This window comes from Squalius cephalus, assembly GCF_949319135.1.
Source record: "Squalius cephalus genome assembly, chromosome: 3".
NCBI classification, from domain to species: domain Eukaryota; kingdom Metazoa; phylum Chordata; class Actinopteri; order Cypriniformes; family Leuciscidae; genus Squalius; species Squalius cephalus.
In genome coordinates this window covers 9343132-9356290 of record NC_137124.1, presented here as the reverse complement: position 1 = coordinate 9356290, position 13159 = coordinate 9343132, and the positions used below count along the sequence as shown (strand labels likewise).

The following is a 13159-nucleotide window of genomic DNA, read 5'->3' as shown; positions in this document are numbered from 1 at the left end:
CTGTCTCTCACTCACTCACACACACACACACACACACACTATATTTATCAGAACTTATATTCTGTTCTATTGTGACAATAAAACGATAAAAGTTTATTTTTAAACTGCATTATCATATTATTTTAGTAAGGCTGAGGACTCTTAAATAACTACAAATAACTAATGTTAGGGAAATCTGTTCATGTTTTGTTACGCGTTTCTGGATTTAAAAAAAATAAATATATATAACGGCCGATATATCGGAATATCGGATTTTTAAATCACCAAACATTTGTATCGGTATCGGCCTTAAAAATCCTTTATCGGTCGGGCTCTACTTGTTAAGTGCAAATCCACAGAGCCTCTGTAAAAATCAGTGATAAACGGTCGTGTTATCTTTATCAACTTATTTAACATTTAATTCACATGCACAGCGTGTAAAACAAGAAAAAAAAATAAGAAAAAAAACGTGAATATCGCGGTTGCTTGCATTCCTCTATTAATGCCTGTTGGTAGTACTGTAACTGTTATTTAGTGTTAAATTATTGTAGTTGGGTTAGGTGGCTTAGGTTTTATTGTGAATTTGTTATGTAAATTTGTTGTTTTTGTATTTACTTACATATACTTAAGTATATAATTAAACTTTTAATATGTTGTTCAATTAAAAAAATAAAATAAAAAAATAAAATCTCAATAAAAAAGCTGTTCTTTAATGTTACCCACTGTCATTTTGTGTTGTTTTTTTAAAGCATCGGTTCAGACACTGGTACTGTTTTAAAAGTATTGATTTGGCACCAGTATTGTAAAAAACCCAATCGATACCCAACCCTAGTGGGGTCACACTAGATTTAAAAAATGTGACCATATATTAAGAAAAACTCTTAAGCACCTTCTTTATCAGAGAAACATTTACTTCCTGCCCCTTCTACTCTGAATGTTTTGTTTTTTATTATTATCTTGATTCTTGTGTTTAATTGAATAAACCACTGTGTCATCAAGTCCATGTCAGAGATACTACTGTACCAATTCATAAATTAAAAAGAAAAATGAATTTTGAGGGCATCACAGCCTTCAAATAAATGAAGTAACTACTTAGAAAATGTGCACATTTCATTTCTATTATTGTACCAGTAAATCAGGGGAGAGCGCGAACGCAGTCCCCCACTACCAGAAATTATGCAGTCGAGATTCCCACATTTGGGGAATTCGCAGGGGTCAGCACAACCGGAGTGCAATGGCTGAGCCTCGCCCTGGGTGAACCACCTTCATGATCATGGTGTCTCCCCTGCCAGGTAAGTATGAGTTCTACACGTTCCCTCTTGAGGAGTCACTGAAGGCAACATCATTCTCAACCACGGTGAGGCGTCACTTCACTACACATGGTTCATCACGATCTATTCTAAACCCTCAATCTATTCTCTAAACTCTGGATCTTGTTAAATCATGAGTCATGTTTTTACAGTCGTAGGGCCTACCGTTTATAGACTCTTTTGCAATGACATCACAATTATGGAGGCTGGAGGCAAAACAAAGGGAAAACTGGAGGCAGCCAATACAAACCAGCACAGATTCAGCTACATAAGGAGCACAAAATGTAGGAGCACAAAATGTCATCTTGTTGGGTGCCAGAATCGACAGAGCGCAGGCTTCCAATTTTAAATTTTATCGCATGTTTTCTAAACTATTGTGATTATTTCTGAATCATCTGTGATTGTATAGATTGTTGTGATTGATTGTGACTAGACGCCACCGGATCTTATCCTGTCAGATCGTCCATCCATTGAGTGTGTGTGTGTACGGGTCGACCAATCTGGTTCGGTCAGTTAAAATGAATCTTTTCAAATAACAGTTGCGGTCCTGGACAGTGAGTAACCTTACATAATAAGATAAAATCAAATTTTCTCCAGTCATTGTAAAAAAAAAACAAGCTAACAAAACTTGCAAACTAGCATTAGTGAAGTGGAGGGGGGGGGGGGGGAAATCGCTCTGCCTCCACCTAAGCTCCACCCACAAAAAAGTCACAATGTTTTCTAACTGAAAAGGGGTCTGAATGCTGACTGTTGACGATGAGACCTTCTGACTGGCCGAGAGTCTACATTCCCTGAATACGACTGTAGATCTCTCTACCAATCATAGAGAAGATTTGACTTGACTCCACCAATCAGGCAAGAGACACGTGTTTTGCATGTAAAAATGATGCAGTTACAGCATCTGCCAGCAGGGGCAAATGGGACTAAGGCCTCGTTTACACTGCAGGTCTTGATGCCCAATTCTGATTTGTTGCCTATATCCGATTTTTTTGACTGTCTGTTTACACGTTCTTTAAATTGTGACCCATATCCGATTCATGTGTTTACACTTGCCACATAGGCTACTATCTGAAACATATCACGCATGCTTAAAGGGTTAAATTCTCTTGCACAAATGGACGAACACGAAATATGTTTCATGCTCTGCGATATGCGAAGTTGCCAAACACCACTTTTGAATAAGAAACTATATAAAACTCGTTAAAACTCATATCTATAAAACTCGTTAAAACTCCACGAATCACAAGCGTATCGGTGAGAACACTCGTTAAACAGCATATAGCCTACACACACCCGAACTTGACTGCACATCACATATTTGACATTATTGATACTGCTTTCATTCGTAATGCAACGGACCGATCTACGGCACATAAATTAAGCCTTAAAATAAAGGGGTTATTGGGCTGTTCACTGTCATACAATAAAGAGCCTGCACAGCGACAGGAAATAGAAATGAACACAAAAAAACTGCCTAGAGTCTGTACACAACACTGACAGTGGAGTTGCTATGATTTCCGTGATGCGGAAAACGCGGACGGAATCATGGAATTTACACGTGAAAACGGAATTCTCTTACGGAATTTGCATGAAAGCTCAGTCAACATAAAGGATGGGGGTGCACCACAAACACTACGGGTGTTTTTCTCTTCTCCGTAAATAAATCTTGTAGCAGAGCGACAGCAAGCGTTTTTCGGTGGTGGAAATCTATTAGCTAGTAAAACTTCTTTGTCGTTGTGGAGAGCGCAGTGCATGGTTGCACAGCAACGACAGACGCCACGGGAACATCAGACTGCATTTTACTATTAATAATAAAAGATAAGCTAACATGCATTGTATTTGTAAATGTCAGTAATTTATCTTTTTTGACTCATTCTTTTTAGAAAAAATGATTTAAAGGCTTAAATATGTGAGGTTTATCTTTTTATAAAACATTCTTTGTGAAAAATGATTTAAAGGCTAATTTAATCTTTAATTTAATATTCATCAATCCTACCTTGTAACTGTTACCTTCATGCTACTGTTATTTTTGGCCAGAGATTTGTTGAAGGTTTGGCTGAATTTTGGAGAATTTTGAATGTGCTTTGCTGAATATATTAACAGTTTAAATAAAAAAGCTGAATTGTGAGTTTGTGTAACTGCATTTTTAAAGGTCAATACTGCTTAGAAGTGAAAAGAAAACAAGCAAATCCAAAAAATCCGAAAGGGCTAAAAATAAATCCAAAAAAAACGGAATTTGAAAAAAAAAATAAAACGGAATTTGAGAGAAAAAAACGGAATTTGAGAAAAAAAAACGGAATTTGAGAGAAAAAAAAACGGAATTTGAGAAAAAATAAAACGGATTTCATAGGGCCCTAAGTTGCGCTCAGGAGTAGAGCAGCTGTGGACAATTTTCTTTTTCTTTTTTGAGCGGCTGCGGACGAATTCTTTCTACGCACACACAATATTACATCACACTCGTATGCGCGTATGTTTTAAAAATATAATTGAACATGTAAATAGTCCTAGCACTTTTTAAATTTAAATAGCCCACTTAAAGTGTTTATTACAAATAAATTACTAAATGCTTAAAATGAATAAATGTAAATGAACAAAAATTTTCGTTACATTTACAATCATGTGAAAACACTTCCCGTGCCCCTGTCCACATTCCTCTCCTACGATGACACAACGTTTCGTCGGGCCATCCGTCCCTTTGCAGAAGCGCGTCAGGGTTTCTCTCGTCGTTAAGACGTTGCCTAATGCCTCAGAAAATCCGATCTGCCTGTTTACATGACAGTCGCATTGGCACATATCCGATTTATTTCCACATATGAATGAGGCCTGAAACCGATCTGGAAATATCCGAATGCATGCGTTTTTTTCCTGTTTACACCGTCATAGAACACATCCAATCTGTGTGCAAAAAATCTGAATTGGGTCACATTTCACTGGCAGTGTAAACGAGGCCTAATAGACCAAATTGTGACCCACTGCTTTTACCAAGAAGTCCTCACTGCAGCCTGTAGCGTGATGATGTAATTGATATCAAATACGTAGTTGACGTTTTAACACGCATGCGCTGTAGTAGGTTTCGATTACATAATGAAAGTTTAAACACGCATGGGGACGATTACCTATTACATTAACCACAAATTACATTATTTGACATATGCCATAATGTCTATAGAGTAGTGTTGTCAAAATTACCGGTACTTCGGTACCAAGTCAGTACTGAAATTTTTCAAATGTGACGATACCAGCATTTCTGTAGTACCGGCACCCACTAATAGGAGCTGCTTTCAGTTGCTTCTGTGTTTATCTAAGTGCAATGTGCATATCGACGTAGCCAACATATACCACGATATATATAGTGTGTGTATATTAAACCCCAAAAAGACTACTTAAATATTACCCTGCATGTTCTGTTGGTCTGTGTGTGAATGAATGGCGCAGACGCGCCGTTTCATTTACCTCACACACACACACACACACACAGAAGCATGAGTGACGCTCGCGCTGTTTACAGTCTCTGCTGCCTCACGATATGATGACATGATGAAATTCATCTCCAGAGCCGCTCTGAGAGTCACTTCATGAGCATTTTACCGTTTCATTTGAGAAAAACTATAGTCATATCATACACATACAGAAACTAAAAGGTCTTCACGGCAACCCGTCAAATTAAAAGTTTGGTTTAACTTGAAGAAATTGACAGAAATAATTATATTAGGCTACTGTACAGTAGATTTAGCCACGTCTCCATGTATTAAAAATACTACTACTAATAATAATGTGCATAGAAGGTTGCTTAATTTTCACTTGATTTTTTTCTAAGCAATATTTATGTTTAAACAGCATGTAGCCTTCAATGCTTATATGTATTATTTACTTATGATTACCGTCATAAATAATTGTTTTTTTTTCAAACAGTTAAATAAAATAGAAAAATAGTTTCAACAGATTTTGCTGTGGTACCAAAATTGGTACCGAGAACCGTAAAATTTGAATGGTCTCGATACCGACTACTGGAATTTTGGTATCGTGACATCCCATCATAATTAAAAATTCACAGACAACATATGTTCACATTCATGGCAAAATTCAAACGGGACCAGAAAATAATTATTTTCTCACATTCACTAGCATTGACGATTTTTCAATCTAGAGGTCCAGTGGGGTTAGCGGAAGGGGCGGGACTTACCAGCTCTATAGGTCTGCACTACATGACGTCACCAAAGTGTGGACTCTGAGGAAGTCCACAAGTCCGGAGTGTGCCATTTGGGACAGGGCCTATGTCTGTTCAGAGCGCCGTCAGTCAAATCCATTCCACTTGGAATGCCCTAATAAATTAAACTCCATTCCGCATTTTAGCCACAGCGTTGATGTCCACGCTACTGCTCAAATCCATTCCACTTGACTCTTTCAGAGTCCCACCAAACCCTTACTTTTTCCATGCTAGACTGTTCAAACATTACAATGCTCATGATAACTTTCGGTAACTCTATATAATAAGTAAATCCTCTTCGACAGCAATACCATAGAAATACACAGAGCATCGCTCCGAGTGGCGCATAAGGTCTCTTGACAAATCGTTAGCGAGCGCAAACATCAACATGTTGCTTCTACAATTATGAACCGCGACTCTTTAACCTTGGCCTTCTCACCCTCTGCCCTCGTCGGGGGAAAAGTACTCAGCCTATAATCAGCTTTACCGTGTCCTCTTTTATAATACTGAATGTTACATTTGACAAGAAATGCCAGCAAACATTAGAGTGAGAGTTGTAGCCTAAATTTAACAAGTAATAAAATCCAAATCATCATCACAAAAAATTGCATCATCCCATAATCGATGCGTCGCTTCAGCGGAATTTGGAGACAACTGGCAACAAAACCAACTAGATGTAATGTAAGCCGACGCATCATGACAGCAATAAGACCAAAACACATTAGTGACAGACACTTCCACATATGTTGATAATAAATCATATCATTAGACTGGCACAGCAGCCGATTAAATGCATATAACAGACCGTATTATGATTTGGGGAAAATTTTTACTTGTGCAGAATTGCAGCAAATGTGCATGGTTGCTAAGCTAGTAAATTTCCAGACTATAACTGTAAGACTATAAGCAAAATAACCGTTTTCTCCTCAACTAAAGCTGGACATATAAAACATTGGCAGCCAGAATAAAATCAGTCACGTAACATATTATATTTTAAATAACTTACCCAAACAGCAAACACCTCCAGCAGGAAAGCTTGAGCTTCTTGGCTGATGCTGGGATCCAGTGGATCGCTTATAACGGCTGTGGTTGAAATGCTTTAAAAAGCTTCGGCTTTCAGCACAAAATTAAGCTCTTGAGTAGGTCTTCCTTTAAAAGTTAAAGAAAAGATTAAGTTAATCGTCAATCTTGAAAACGGCGTGGATAATAAGCAAAGATGTCATCCTCAATGTTGCTTGCAGTTTTCATAGCGAATAGCGTTATCTATTTTATAAATGTTTTTCCCCGATCGAGTTCCTCACAGCGGCGGATCTGGTCATAAACTTAGTGATATCAAGCCCCACCCATTTAGAGGAGCGATATGATTGGTCAATTTTCCTGTCATTTGAAATTAGTCTCTTGTTGCCACGCTGGACCACCAATCACAGCGCTGAACGCGGAAAAATCCTAATATGGAGAAAACGGACCATTAGTACACAACACAAACCGAATAGGCCAATTTGAAGGTTTTATTCCCTCAAAAAGATTTAGATGTTTGTCAAATTATAAATGACTAAAATAACATTAGAACTGGTAACTTTTAATAAACTATTTAAACGTTTATATTTTTTTATAATAGTTTAGTCCCTCTGGCAATGTTATTTTATTCAGTTTTTTATTCTGGACCAGTTGCATCACAGTGGTTACAACTTAATTTTCACGTAAAGCACTAAGTTACAACTTTCACACTACTAAATAGGCAATTTTTTGGGAAGCACAACTAAATATTCTGTATAATAAATCTAGTTGGAATAAAATAGCAGACCGACTTACTGATTCAGTAAACTCGTTTATCCGACAGACTCCAGTCTGATACTGCTGACATTTACACTCGCTTACATTAAAGACGGAATATTATGTGTATGAATTATTTGGTGGTAGCTCATCAGTACGAACCTCATTAACTTGTCGACACATGTATTTAAATTTCAGTGTACCTTGAGATGTCACACCAGTAATCCACCATCAGAAGGCCATATTATTGTTACTAGCCTTTCTTCTGCCCCCTGAGCAACTATTATATTCATAAATGCCTATGGTTTCGGTGCAGGGGCGGCGTTTGCTTATGGCAGTTGCCATACCCTAGCAGTCAGAGTTCAGATAAAACATCAGCTAATGATGATGCTCGTTAAAGAGTTTAGGAGGGCTTCAACTTCAGTTCTTTATCATAATTGCAGTTTACATAATATGATGCTGGAGCAATTCAACACGGTTTCCCACTGTAAAATATGGGCTTATTTATGAAATTCCTTTCATACAAACGGCATGAGACTTTGTGACTTTTCCTACTCTTGCTATACTTCAGAGCAATAAAATTGCTTTACATTTTTTTTATAATATTAATTTATTTGATAAATCCAAAGGCAAAACACGCAATAAGTGACCATTCACGATGAGCGGTGCTCTTATTATCTTAACTCCGACTTGTCTGATTGGATCCAACTTCAGAAAAAAAAACGTGTTTTTAATATTATTTTAACAACGTCGAAAAACACAATGGCAGATTTTAAATGAACGCATAAATGTATACATTATTGCAAAAGTATTATAAAAAAAATTGTGCGGAGTGAGTGTGCGCAGCCGCAGTTTATTGCATCACTTAGTCGCGAGTCTTTTTGATTACCTTGCTGTCAGATCCTGAGTACAAATGAAAAGAAACAGGCCTATTCAATCTTCCTTGGATGTTTTTTAACAAATAAATTAAATAATAGCAATCAGGAGAATGAAAGCAGCAAAAAAAAGGACTGTAGTGCTGTCAGCAAAACGTTACACTTAAAAGTGCAATAAAAACTGCACTGCAACAAAAAGGTAAGGCATGTGTTTTTATATTTAATGCTGTTCACTGTGAGTTTTAATTAATAGTGTAATAGAGTTAATAGTGCATCGTGCATTATGTGCATTATGTGCACTGTTTCGGTGTGTTTTTCTTTTCATCTTTGCAAAGATTCTATTTTTTTTATTTTTTTTTTATAATTAATTATCTAATTGCAGTGGGGTTGACAAGCACTGAGCAGAACTTTCTAAACAACATCTAGGAAGAAAATACACAATCACTGGACAGGAGCTTCCCTTAATTATCTGTTCTCCATCCACCAGTGTTTCTATGGACAGAAAGGATAATTGGAGAACCACACCTTTCAGGAGATGTGGGATCTCTACAGCCAGTATTGACTGGATGAAGGATCTCCTGCTGAGATATGTGCAGATATTTCCACAGGTCTCCTGTCACCTCGAGATAAATGTGGACAGGGCCATTTATGGGCAGGGAAGATTCAGGTCGTTCACATTCCTGAAGATGTGGTAGTGGTACAGCGTGCACAAGACCATTCAGGCTGACCCGCAAGCTGGGACCGACCATGAGTGAAAAATGGCACAGCAGGCGCACTGGTGATGAAGGAGGACGACGACATCACCGCCAAGTCACTGAAGCGCTTCAGGCGGTACATTCTCGACAGAGGCAATTTGCTAAAGGTGCCTTTAGTAGAAATCACAGTGCAACACTTAATACAAACTTGATGGCTGAACTTCACCTGTACTTCAGAGAAACCTCCACAGGACAGGGCCGGCCCGTGCTCATCAGGGTGCAAAGGTGATGGCGTTTGGGCGGATGACGCTCTGCTGGTGGAAGCTCTCGCCTCCTTTGAAAGGTATAGCCTTTCAGTTTAGTAATGTTTTGAATTATTAACGTGATCACAGCATGATATGATTATGCATTATTACAACCACACAACAAAACAAACAAACAAACAAACAAGGAAAATATAAACACACAAAAGTTAAGGACTGGTGAGCTAACTAATCTAAACTACTACTCAGTTAAAACTTTCCTAACTCCCGATAAAAATAACAAACACAAAAGGGTCTTCCGGGTCAGCTTCCTTACCTAGACTTTCCGTCTATTCTAATATAACTAAACAAACAAAAACTCACCATCCTGTACAAAAGAAAAGAAAAACAAACTCCAAAACCACTAACAGGTTTCCTGAGGCTTTCTTGAGCTCCTAAATAGGCAGAGGCCGCAGGCGTTGGGAATAATCATCATTATAATTATATTATTATTGGAGTGAGAATGTATAGACATTTTTGTCTCCTGAGTGTAACTATTTTGTGTATTTAGTGTAAAATAGATTTATTAAAGGAAATGGGAGTGAAATAGTAAAATAAAAATAAAAATACACTTGCAGCAAAATTTATGCAGTTGGCATTAACACAGGCAACATGATAAATAAAAAACAACTAAAAAAACAACAACTGTAAAAGATATTTCCATAAGGACGCACAAGGGTTAATATATCATTATGATAACACTGCTTCCTACAGGTGTGTTTAACATGGATCCATTGTTGCCCACCTTGAGCATTTTAGACAAGTGTGCCACAAAATAGGCAACAATGCCTTCTTAAGGCTTCAAAGGAGGCCAAGGCACTGGCATCTCGCAACACGTGCTTTGACAGGAACACGGTCCAGGATAAGAAGACGGTTTGTGAGGAAGGTCGGTGTGGGCAATATCTTGGCACTAGGGCTGATGATGTGTTTCCACCCTAGGTTTTGTGCTCATCATTAAAGTAAATACAATTTCTATGTCTTCAGCTAAAAGGAAATGTCATCCCATCACCTCGACACCAACAGAGGTGCAGTACCATGGCCAGATTAATCTGATCTTTGGGAAGTACAACGGCCAAAGTTTTAAATGGCTGGTGGAAAATGATGATGGATACATTAAGTAGTAAGCATGTTGCACTAAACAGAATCAAACTATGTTTAGTATGTTTTTCATAAATTAATTATGCTTTGTCATATTTTAGTGTTCTTGATCGCCACGTCAAAGAGAGCCGCCAACCAGAGAGAAGAGCCATCAATGATGAGTGGGTAAAGGATTACCTCCTAAAATATGTGCAGCTGTTCCCTCCGGTCTCCTGCCATCTCGAGATGTATGTGGACTAGGGCTGTCAAACGATTAATCGCATCCAAAATAAAAGTTTGTTTTTACATAATATATGTGTGTGTACGGTGTATAATTATTTTCTATATATAAATACACACACATGCATGTATATATTTAAGAAATATTTGCATGTATATACTATGTATATATATTTATATTATATATAATTTATATTATATATAAATATTTTATATATAAATAACACATTTCTCTTAAATATATATGCATGTGTGTGTATTTATATATAGAAAATAATTATACTCCATACACACACATATATTATGTAAACACAAACTTTTATTTTGGATGCGATTAATCGCGATTAATCGTTTGACAGCCCTAATGTGGACAGGGCCATTTATGGTCATTCACGTATTAAGAGATGCGGCAGTGGTACAGTCTGCACAAGCGCCTTCAAGCTGACCCTCAAGCTGGGAGTGACCACGAGTGAAAGATGGCTCAGGAGGCTCGTACTGCTCTGTTAGGCAGTGGCTTTTCATGAAGGACGACATCACCACCAAGACCCTGAAGCGCTTCAGACAATACATTCTCGATAGAGAGGCAAGTTAAGGTGACTTCTGGTGACAGTCGTGATTGTTACGACACATGCTATGTAAATACAAACTTCAAAGCTGAAACTCCCCTGTATTTCACAGAAACCTCAACAGGACACAGCCCGTCCTGCAGCGACTGCCGCCTCCAGTAAACAGCACTTTCCTGTGAGAAAGGTAGGTTAAGATGACTTTAACAACCACTGAAGTTTGTATCAGGCATTGCACAAAGCTGAAACTCACCTGTATTTTACAGACACCTCGACAGGACGTGGTCCCTCCTGCAGCGACTGCCACCTCCAGCTCATCAGGGTCCAAAGGGGATGACTCTTGGATGGATGATGCTCTGCTGGTTGAAGCACTTGCTACCTTTGAAAGACAAGGTATATCACAGCACAAACCCTGTATTAATGGGAGGGCAAGGTAAGAGATGAGAGTCTCGGTTTGAGTTTTCTGGTCCCTGCCGAAGACGGAGTGACCTCATTCTGCACTGTAGGTCTTTCATCTGGAGGCTCAGTCGCTGGAGCCAGAAACACTTTGATGACGACAGAGGACAGACAAACATTGATCCGTCACATTTGTGGCTGACAAGTCCTCCTGATGAACTTACTAACACACTTGGAGTTGATTTTCAGGATCAGAATTCCAACTTTGCTGTGTTCAGCATCATCCACAGTCACTCTCTGCTGCACACGCTGGTACACTGTAGTGATTTGATGCTCCAGTGGAGACACTCGAGCCTTTCCTCCACAATCAGGATGAAGCCACTGCTGATTAATTATGCAGTTCATCAGCCGGTTCTCTCTGGAGTCCAGCAAGTGGGCGGTTGAGTAACACTTACTGAACTTCAGCTTTTGCACCAAAGACGACTCAGATGGATCTTCTATTGTGTGGCCAAACAGAGCATTAAAAAAGAAAAGGCTGTCAGATGATGCTGTGGATGAGGACTTCTTTGATGTGGACTCAGATTTGTTCACCTCTAGTAAGAGAGTGTCATCCAGCCATGAGGGGTCATTCATGGAAGAGCTTGATTTCTGTCATAACATTCTGATTAACATTTTTATTTTTTTATCACGAAAGAAGTAATGTGCAGAAATTGTAATAATTTGAAAACATTGATTTAAGGCTGTGATTCAGACAAATTTCTTGATTCTTCTCGTCATAAATGAACTTCCTCAATCTTTTCATTTGCACACTAGTGATACGGGTCACAGGTGTATTTAGCCACCGGCTGACAGATCTGAAAGCCTTCTGGATCGAAACCCTCTCACTCAAACTAAAATCACCTGGCCTGACCTTCTGGACAGAAAGCAGGCCAGGCGTCTTCGGCAGGGACCGGAAAACTCAAACCGAGACTCATCTCTTACCGGCGCCCCCCCACTCCCACATTTCTGTTACAATCCAGATTATTGAGAAACATAAAAAGCTGTTCAGAAAAATAGCAAAACAAATCGCAATGGCCAGGGCAAGAAAATCATTATATTATTATTGGAGTGAGAATGTATTTTACTGTTTTGACATCTTCAAGGTTGAGCTGGACAGTTGGGTGTGCCTGAGAAAATGCTGGAATTGAATGGCATTTCACCAGCTGAGTCTCATGGGTAAAGGACGACCCAGAGAGAGGGCTCTTCTATCATGACAGTACCAGTGCAAAGAAGAGGCGACGGGTAATGAAATCAGACCGAATGTGGTTTTACCCTCCTGAACATGTTAGCAAAGTGTCTGAATACATTTTGGTCCCAAGTTTATAAATTTTACTTTTAGTCCACTGTATTGAAGAATTTTTGGGTATAATGTGTCTCAGTTTACTTTATTTTGCTATCCTCACTTACATAAATTGACCGTTCGCAAAGACCCGCCCCCTTTAGTTAATCTTCCTATGTCCGACAAGCTACGCCGCTCTCACGCCACTCCATGTCGCGGATACATCGCGGAGCAGAGAGGACACTGACAACGCACTGGCAGACAGGACAGACCAGGTTTCTTTTGATATGAAACAGTCTCAACTTTCAAATTTGGTTATTTTTTAAAGAAATGTAAACAATAAATACCATTTTGTGGCTCTTTAATGTGTCGTGACAGATCGCTGTAGAGTCTCAGTTAAAGCTGCTCGTGAACCGATCATCTC

The 13159-nt window shown here is 38.7% G+C and overlaps 2 long non-coding RNA genes across 2 annotated transcripts in view; one reads left to right on the top strand and one right to left on the bottom strand.

Moving 5' to 3' along the window:
- Window positions 1-6971, bottom strand: part of LOC307156391 — a 34519-nt gene extending 27548 nt beyond the window's left edge. The window contains exon 1 of the long non-coding RNA XR_013820703.1: window positions 6503-6971. This is a non-coding gene — a long non-coding RNA (uncharacterized lncRNA). The remainder of the gene's footprint in view (window positions 1-6502) is intronic.
- A 3856-nt stretch (window positions 6972-10827) lies between these two features.
- Window positions 10828-12923, top strand: LOC307155896. The gene is made up of 3 exons (XR_013820605.1): window positions 10828-11208; window positions 11288-11414; window positions 12560-12923. It is a non-coding gene; the product is annotated as an uncharacterized lncRNA (long non-coding RNA).
- Window positions 12924-13159: the final 236 nt, after the last annotated feature.